This window comes from Aphelocoma coerulescens, chromosome 3 (genome assembly GCF_041296385.1).
Source record: "Aphelocoma coerulescens isolate FSJ_1873_10779 chromosome 3, UR_Acoe_1.0, whole genome shotgun sequence".
NCBI classification, from domain to species: domain Eukaryota; kingdom Metazoa; phylum Chordata; class Aves; order Passeriformes; family Corvidae; genus Aphelocoma; species Aphelocoma coerulescens.
The window spans coordinates 96,797,011-96,807,104 of NC_091016.1; positions in this window are offsets into that span (position 1 = coordinate 96,797,011).

Consider the following 10,094-nt stretch of genomic DNA (forward strand, 5'->3'; position numbering starts at 1 on the left):
TATACAGACAGTTCAGTCTGCTTGACAAGCTTCTAGTGACAGGAACTTTCTGTTTACCACTGAAGTTAGATCTTACAGAAGACAAAAAGGGAAAATCCCCAAGTAACAGGTTCTTTATACGGATGTTATAAAAAAGTCTAAGAATATACCATGTTTTGTGTCTGTCATTTTCACATTTGTAAAGGGAGTTAATTACTTCTGTGTTTCAAAATGTAAGTTGAAACTTACATACAATGATAACACAAATGCAGTCAGGACTGGCTCCTGAATTTTATATTTTAAGCCAATTTGAGCAAAAAATCAACAAGGATGATAGACAACTTATCAGGCAAATGACTGGTGATCAGTTTTAACTTGAACTGATTTTGCGTATCTGATTCATAAGTGCTACGAAGAATTTTGGCTTAGGACAGCATCATGATACATGGGAAATGGCAGCACTAATGGATACCAAAGTGATAAAGATAGCATTCTGTGGAGATTAATTCTTTAGAAGAAAACTTTAAAACCCTGTAATTAGCTAAGTAATGATATATTGCAATATGCTCAATTTTACACTGGGAAGTACTATATAAAGCACATATATTGATTAATATAAATCTCAACTAAGGGTTTGATCTATGGATAACAATGATTTGTATTACACATTTACATTTTACATTGTTTCTATCACTGCATCTCATAATTAATAGTAATTCTCTCATTGGGATATTAAAAAGAATAGTAAGTGGGAGGACAAGTAGATTTCTGTACTGGGAAAAAAAGAGTAACCTTAAAGACCTTCTCTTCCACAAACCTTATCTTTAAAGATCACTTTAGCTGTTGGCAACAGGCCTGTTGTTGTAAATGGATTTAATGTAAAAATGCAATCAGACTAATTCTTAGTTTAGACAAATGGTAGATGGTAAATATTTAAAAATGGAACAATTATTGGAGGGAAAGCGTTGTGTGAAAATAATGCAGGCAGAAGAACATAAGGTCTTGGTTCTGTTAAAAAAGGCATCCATCAACGCATAGAACTTTGCATAATTTCAGCATTAGTTTAATATAGAACTTCTGGCAGGATTAGGGTCTAGGCATATGTTTCATAGTTCCCTAGTATTCATTACTTGATGCTTGGAATCTTGGAAAAGCAACGATGGAGACATTTTCTGCTTTGCAAACATAAAATGTTTTTTGACAAGATCATCTGTGTGCTCTGTCTTTGTCCTTAGAACGTCAATCTGCGAAGGCTATCTTCCAGTCAAAGGGGGTTATATACACTCCTTTATCTTTGAGAACTAGTTCTCATATTGAGTTTGTATTGTGACACTGTAAACATGAGCAGTAATATAGGTTGTAGAACAGTGAACATACAGCAAGTGCAAACAATACATTGAGAGAAAGTGAGGATTTAATGAGCTATTTCATACAGTCATAGAATGGTTTGGTTTAGAAAGGATGTTTAAATTTCATCTAGTCTTAATTCCCCTGCAATGAGCAGGAACATCTTCAACTCAGCCAGGTTGCTCAGAGCCCTGTCCAGTCTGACCTTGAATATTTTCAAGGGATGTGGCATCTACCATATCTCTAGGAAACCTGTTCCAGTGTTTCATCATCCTCACTAAAAATAATTCACTATCCAGTGAAGATACAATGAGAATAGAAAACTGAAAAAAACTCAGCTATCCTAGTGTGCTAATAAAAATTAAGAAGCTCAGCCCTGAATACTGAAGGAAAATGCAAAACATCAGTATCCTAAGGGCAGTGCCATCCTCACCGATCTTGTAGGCTATTTTTTGGTCTTCTGATGACAATCTTTCCTCTTGTATCTTGAGTCAGCCAGGTCCTCAGAGACTAAAACAACATGGAAGACTTATTTACTGTAAGAATTGCTCATAAAAGAGATAGGAACAATGGTAATACTCTTCAGAGTGAAACTCAGATTTCTTTTACTTGAAGAGGCTTAAGCTGGGCAGCAAAGTGCTGTACTTTGTCTGTGTCACTGGTATACATATATACATATATATATATAATGTTTATGTTGTGGCTACTTATGTTAATGTCTGTCTTCCAGCTGCTCATAATTAGTAACTGGTGATATACTTACAGTGCTTTCTGTTCTCATTATTTCCTGTATCCAGTTAGTATGTTATTGAAACTGATAGCTTTTTCACAGTCTAGCTAAAAAATACTGGGGCTTCATAAATGTTTTTGTGCAGTCTACTAGCTGTTTGCTCATGAGAAGTTGGATCTCAGTAAATTTCATTTGTGTTTTGTATCACTTCTCCTCCATCATGTAAAGATTTATTAGATTGGTTCATTTATTTCTATTCTTTATCATTAGTAAGAATGCTTTGATTAGTATAAGTAGCCAAGGAAAGATACTTTCTCCCCAGTCAGAGTCCATTTTTTTGTGTTTTATAGCTGAATTTGTTTCAGCAAGGATGAAAATAGAAAGTTTTTCACATCTGCTTTTTAAATTATAGCTGCTCTAAAATAAAATTTTACTCTGTGGTGCATATGCACTGGCTGGCAGTCAAAGGCCCATCCAGCTGCTTACTTACTTCCCTCTAATCAGGAAAGAGGGGGAAAATAGGAAGAATGGGAGCAAGATAAGGAAGAGGAAATTCGGGAGATTACCATTACTGTTGCAGGCAAACCAGATTTGTCTTGGAACAATTAACTTAAATTATTGCCAATTAAAATAAATATTTAATTACTGATTCAGGTAGTGGGAAACAAAACAGAATGAAAAAAACAATGGAATCAAACATTTACACACTAAGGGCAAACAGCTTTTCCTCCTCCTTTCCCAGGCTCAGCTTCAGTCCAGACACCATCCTCTCCCTGCTTGTTCTTGCTGCAAGTTGCACTCAGTGCTTTCAGTGAGACAGCAGGCAGTGTGGCTGCAGTCAGGACATAAAGGTTTCCCTCTGGCGCTCCATTCTTCATGTTCTGTTCTTCTTCTCTTGTGTGGGTTCTTCAGGGGCTGCAGCGCCTTCAAGGGGAAGGGGCTCTGCCGGATCCACCATAGAACACACCCCTTCCTTTCCCTCAGCCCTCCTTTTTCCAGGCTCAACTTCACTCCTCCACTCACTCTTCTACCCCTTCCCACCTCCTAGAGAAGCACAGGGGGATGGGGAACGAGGAGGTAAGGGTCAGTCCACAAAAGCTGTAGTTCTGTAGTTCTGCAATTCTTGTACAAGTAGATAGAAACTTGTAGACTCATTAACAGAATGTAAGAGGGCACAGGACAGATCTGTTAGCTAAGGGCTTTGTGTGTCTCATAGGAAAACCCAGATGTTGCAATGGAAAAGATAAAAAACCAAATACATAATTGAGGAGGTAACTGCTTTCATTTTAAGACTTTAGAATAAAATAAATGGTTTTTCCTAAAGGTTTGGTATTTTTCAAGAACCAATAGAAACTGATTTTCTCTGGCAGAATTTTTTAAAATAATCAATATTTTCCAGGGATACAGTCCTTTAATCAAACACTTGCCAGGACTGGGAAGAAATCAGAATTTTCCTGAACTGTCTTAAGTCATTACAAGCTGAATATATATTCCTATTTTTCTTCTGAAAACAAGCAGTGGGAACCTGAGGTGTTTTATTTGCTCTTGCTATCAGCACACATTAGCTGGCCAGGAGAATCTTACATCATTAAGGTGCCTGTAACCAGTATTCTTGCTCAGTATGCCCTCGTTGCTGTAGACAGTTTATGCTTCTTAATGTTTCTGGAATGCTGCGAGAAGTTATAATGGTTTCTCACAATTTCCTACCTGTTAGGTACTCTGCAGACATGAATATGGATGCAAGAAAGATGCAATGTTGGAAGGCAAACATATAGTTAAAGCAACTATGCCAGCATGGTTTTCTCTTTCTGTTAGACCATACTGGAACTACATAAACTCTATATCAACAAGCTTGCAGTAGAATTACAAATGTACTAACTGACTGTTACCTGAATACATTAGATTTCAAGAATGTGTTTTTTACCTTTCTCTAGCTTTCCCGGACACTTGCATGGAGTCATTCAAAGAAAGTGTATGCTCTCCTCCCAACATCAATATGTGTTTGTTTGGGATGACTGACTTCGGGTTGCTGGTTTGCTTTTTTTTTTTACTGCAGTCGTCACTACAGAATTCACCACCCTGAAGATTTTATGTAGGGAGTGACCATACCTTTCTTGAGTGAAAATACTTATGATTTGATGCTCACTTAATGTATCTTCAGAAAAACTCCTCCTTTCACTGCAAGAGTGCTATAAAGACTAGTGAAATAATATGTTATTTCAGAAGCAAATATCCATGGCAGGCTTGAGATACCCTGGTGGTCATCAAACACAAGTGAATACTTCATGCATAAATATTTACAGATGCTGCTAGAGTCTCTTTTGTAGCATCTACTAGGCTACAACAGCTAAATAAACTGCCTGCTATTATCAGTATAAATGGTAAATCGAATTAATAATTACTGAAAAACTTATGAACAGATAATATTTTTTTGCTTTTCTGCATCTGCTGTGCTATTCTGATCTAGCACCATGTGCAATCCACGGCACATTCTGATTTTATTGATGTAAATAACTACAGGAGGTTTAGAACTTTGAGATCAATTTAAAATTGTTACTTATAGGAAAAATAATTTAAGGAAAAGCAATTTTCTTTGTATACTTTATGGCTATTTCTGAAGAAAAAATAACCTATATTAACTAAAAAGTGCTTGGTGTTAAGATGCAAATGTTGCAGCATCGCTTTCAAAGTTTAATGCATAAAAATTCTTCAGAATTGAATTGGAATATGGGAGTTGCAGGGACTTTTACAGAAATAGCACAAAATCAGTAATAAGAGCGTCTGGAGCTCCTGAATCCAGCAGGCTGATGGAGCTGAGGATGCCACTGCTCCATCTCCCCAGGTCCAGCTCTTAGGCAACTGTGCTCCCTATAGGTACACTACAGATACACAGGGCGGGACACACAAATGAACACAGGTGACACACTCAGCACTCACAAAAACAGCACCAGTGCCCTCATCCTGTTTCCCCCTCTAGCTGATCAGAATGGAGGTCCCTTTAGGGGAAATAGCTGCATTTGCAGTGTGGATCCCTCCAGTCTGCCAAGTGACTGGCCTCCGGATGCCAGGGCTTCCTAGTTGCTGAGTCTTGTGTAGTATAAGGTCACAAGGCTCACCGATCCACTCCAGTTTCAGACTGTTCAACCACACAGCTATCCACAGGAACATTATGGATCCTCCAAAGGTATTCTCCTAAGCTACCTGCAGTACTTAGGTTGTGGTCTTTTAAATAATATTAAAGTGGAATTTCTGTTTCAGGGATAGGAGAAGGAACATTGTAAAGAGCATGTGAAAAACTCCGTTAAACAAAGAAAAAAACTTTGAGAAGTGAAGAAAAGACAGTAAACAAAGGGAATTCCTCGTGGTATATGGAAGTGAAGTACACCACCGAGGGCTTAGCCATGATCTTCATATAAATTCATTAAATAGAAGCATTTTTTTCTGAGTTTTTTGTTCCTTATTGATACACGTATTTCTACCTGGCAAAATAAGTATACAGCACCTGCTGAATCACTTATTTCAATATGAAATGAATTATAATATCAATTCCAAATTTTTCCTCTCATACGCATATGTATATTCATGAAATAACCATTTGGGTCAAATTGGCATACAGATGCAATAGTGATTCATTAGAAGATGAGTATTCTGCTCCAAGACACATGCTGAAGCTTCTGTTTGGCCCTTTTTTTCTGATTTAATTCCATTGATTTCAATGCAGTTACATAAGCAGAAATATGACTCACTGACTTCAACAGAACTAATATTCATGAATGCAAAAACAAAATTTTGAGCTTACAAACAGTTTGGGAAGGATTTAAAACAAGATGAGACAGTACCATATTTCAGATTCCCTTTCCTTTCCTTTGTATTCTCATGAAGAATATGCTATGTTGAAAAAGACTTACCTAAGCTAGATCTGTCCTGGTTTTATGAAATTAAAAATATAGATAAAAAATAGCTGTGATGGAGTTGAGGGTAATCAAGATGGCTGATAATTTCTGTATATAGTCTAGTATGTTAGCTGGTATTTTTCCCTCAGTAGCTGAATAATGAATCTTAACATCAAACTACCCTAAATTCAGAGCTGCCTTGTAAATAAAGTTAGAATCAAGCACTTTGAGATATGATTGTTATCTACATAATATGGAAATATGTAGTGTTCTTAAATTATGTTCTCTATCAATGACTTCATAGAAGACCGTTAACATTTTTAGGAGATATATGTATGCATCAAGGAGAGACTATATTATTTAAAAAGACACTGAGCATTTTTTAGACTTATCTCTGAATGATGTGGTGTCAGCTATCAAAGTAACGTATAACAACCAAGGGATTAGAACTAGTAAGTGGCAAACTGCAATAAGACAACAATTTTTAGGTAAGATAATGTTGCAAAATATACTGCCCATAAAAAAGTGACATAACTTAAAAGAGTTTATAAGCAAAGCTAATAAATCGGTTTTATGTGTTGTTGTTATTATCAATAGCAGCATTTACTGTATTAACATTGCTACAGTTCTACTGTATTGGCATTTTCCTTATGTAGATGTATTTTTTCCCTCTGAAATTTCAAGTAAAATATAAATATGCAGATAACATTTAACCCAAATATGAGACTATGAAGGACTAAATTTTTGCTTGCTAGTCAGCCCAACAGACATAGGTAGTGCAAGGAAAATAAAAATTATTTAAAACTAGTACAGCCTGTGTTTGAGGCTATCACAATTCCATAGGATGACAGAAAGCTGCAGAAGGCTGTTGACTGCATTTTGGAAACACATCCAAACCACTACTGTTTCCAAAATTAAGTTTTGAAACTTTTTTTCTCTATTCTTCATTGAAAGATGGGGTGCTACGTATGCCTTTCCCAACTGTTTCTTGAATTCAACCTATTTTTAAAATATGGCTCCAGCTTGCCTGGGTATTTCTTGAATGAGCAAAAGGGTTTTTACTTTATTGTTTTCCTCATAAATGAACATTGGTGCTCACATTTGCCTAGTTCAAAGATGCTCATTAGTGAAAGCAACAGTAAATCTCCAATGTTCTGGAAACTGGGAGGTTGTCTAGTGAGACTTTATAGTGATTATCAGTCCATTTTGGCCTCCAAAGAAACCAGTAACTGAGGATCAGGGGTAAAAATCTGAATTCTCAGTAATCTTGCCGCTTCAACTAAAATATAAAGTGTATGCAAATGTTTTTGGTTCCCTTTGTATGATGGACAAGAGACAGGAGATTGAAAAGTTGTGCATGAACCCATTTATGTTAATATCATTAAAAAGAGACAACGATGATGGTGATGATATATACTCCAGGGCAATGAATTATTTTTCATGAAAAAAAACTGTGTGACATGTAAAAATTGTGTCACAGAGGTAAAGAGGCAATGACTCTCCACAAACTGTCTGGAGCCTATTCACATAATTCTTCCAGAGTGATACTAAGATTGCTAAGAAAAACGTAATGCAAAGGAATACTTCCTCTTTTTCTTATGCCTTGTACAGAAAGTGTTCTTTTGAAAGAAAATGGAAGAACCAGCACCAGTAGTTATGGATATTGGCTTTATGAGCAACTTTCAGAAACAGATCTTTCAAAAATGAAATAACCTGTGCAACGCAAAACACAATTACCTGAAAACTCAGAATATTGCTTCAAACAATTGGAACCATGACTTATACTATGATTGATTCAGTGGATAGGGCACCAATAATTCAAATATTGGGAGTGTAAATTTTGTTGTTATTTCTTTAACTAAACCATCATACAAACACCAAGATTTAACCTTACTTCTCTGACTAAAAGCAGCTCACACTTCCAACAGGACAATTTATTTAAAACATTCATATTCTCCAGACAGATTGTTTTTCCTTCTCTTTTGGTAAAAAAATTTAATGTCGTCACTTTCAACAATTTTTTTTAAGCTACTGTGGGTTTGACAATATATGAAAAATGTAACTCGTGTATTTTCATTTTCAGTGAAGTTCCAGTATTTGGCTATTTCAATTCAGTTCCTAAGCACATTGTTTAAATTTAAATTGCAAACTCTTTCAAGTTCTAGAAATTCATTAGTTTTTTTCAGTTTTTCACAGTTTTCACAGTACCTGGGCATAATCACAACCAAGGTCTGTGAATGACCTTGTTGATTCTTGTCAGCTCTGGGGAACAAAGTTGACAAGTACCCAAAAGGCATGCTAAGAACCTAGGTTCTTAGCTTCAAAAATTTAAGTTACAATTGATGCAGACACTGATACCTGAGCTGATAACCTAAGTGCCATTTATAACCAGTGAAGCACAAGCAGAATTGCTGAGGTACAATTCAACACCTTGAAATCCAGGCATTCAATGTGTTGCGTCATAAAATGTCCCTCTTACTATAGATGGAACCCAGAATCAATGCTCAAATGTGACTGGCTACTCCTGCAGAACTAGAAAGAGAGTGGGGCGTGCCATATAAAAACTGGTAGACAGGAATTATGTAAAGTCCACTTCTTTCCATGCTTTTTCTGAGATCAGAATCAGTATAAATGATAGCCAGTGTATTCTCTACATCAGTATTGTAATTAAAAATGATTAATGTGAACAGAAAATATTGCAAGTACCTTCATTTTAAACTAATTTGAAACTCATAAGAAGCATTATTGTTTACAGAACAGAAAAACAGCAAGAAGACATGATAAAATCTTTGGTTAGTCAGTATCTTCAAACAAACAGTTAAAATTGCTTCTATTCAAGAAGTACTTGACATTGTCTTAAGTTTTAATGTAAAATTAGAGGACTGTGGAATTTAAATTATGCAATATCAATAGTGTCTCTCCTACACTTTTGTAAGTATTTCAGTTTCTCATTACGCAGGGCAGATGACCTGACCTAAGAGGAGGACAGAAATATTAAGAAAATAGAATAGAATTTATTTTAAGAGTCTCATTGAACTCCCACTGGAGTTGATGAGTAAATGCCTAGCTACTTCAGTGGGAGTAGTACTAGACCTATGATAAGCAGGTTGTATTTTGTAATATACAGTATATAGTGGTCCTATGAAATAAGATTCAGAAAATAACTGACCTTCAGGTTGCTTCATCTTGTAGAAAGCAAGAATTTTACAGCAAATACCTCTAGGTTTTCCTAACCTTAGAAGGACTGGAACACATTTTTAAGAAGAGTTAATGGCTTGTGATGTTTACGGTCATTTATGTCACAAAAAAATATAGACATTAAAAAAAGAAGTTTTGAGTTTAGTTAGGTGATTAAACTGCACATATTTCTTAAAATATATCTTAAACTGGTCAGATTACACAATACTTATTCTCGATGTTTTGGAGTAATCCTGTAGCAAAAATAAAATCAATCTATTGGGTTTTTTTCCTTCCTTTTTTTGTTTCCCCCCCCAGAGATTCTTCTTTTTATAGCATTAAAAGGTGGAGCTTTAACTGCCATTAACTTGTCATGTACATCCTGTTTCTTCAGCTCTAAATGAGCATAAGTATTTGAGAATGGAGAAACAGCAGCTTTGGACATTAGTTGTATAACATTAAAAATGTCAGCTGCTTCAGTATTAATTGTATAATGCTCACGCCTCTAGGATTATTATAATTTCAATCACTAGTACTGCGAATTCAGTGTTTTAATAAAGGCTGTTGAGAGAATCAAATGAATTTAAGTGAACAGCTTTGATGATTGCCATTAATATTGCTGTAATTACATATCAATAATAAGTAGTTGAGAAAGGGCTACAGTTGCATATACAAGTAAGCTTAGAAATCCCCAGAGCATAGAACGAAACTAGAATCAGACTCCAGAATAGGAATGTATGCACAAGTGAACCATCTCAAGACTGTAGTGGAGGACCCAGCATGTAAAAGAGCAGAGGCATGCAAGTACACAAGCGCAGGATGGTGTCAGAGGTCTCAGGACTATACATAAAGGGGTCAGCTCTTTATATAGAATAGTGCAACAACCCAGTGAAGCTGCCTATAGCTGACAGAATAGTTGAAAATATTTAAGAAAACAAAATCAACAATTAATTGTATAGGGAAAGCTA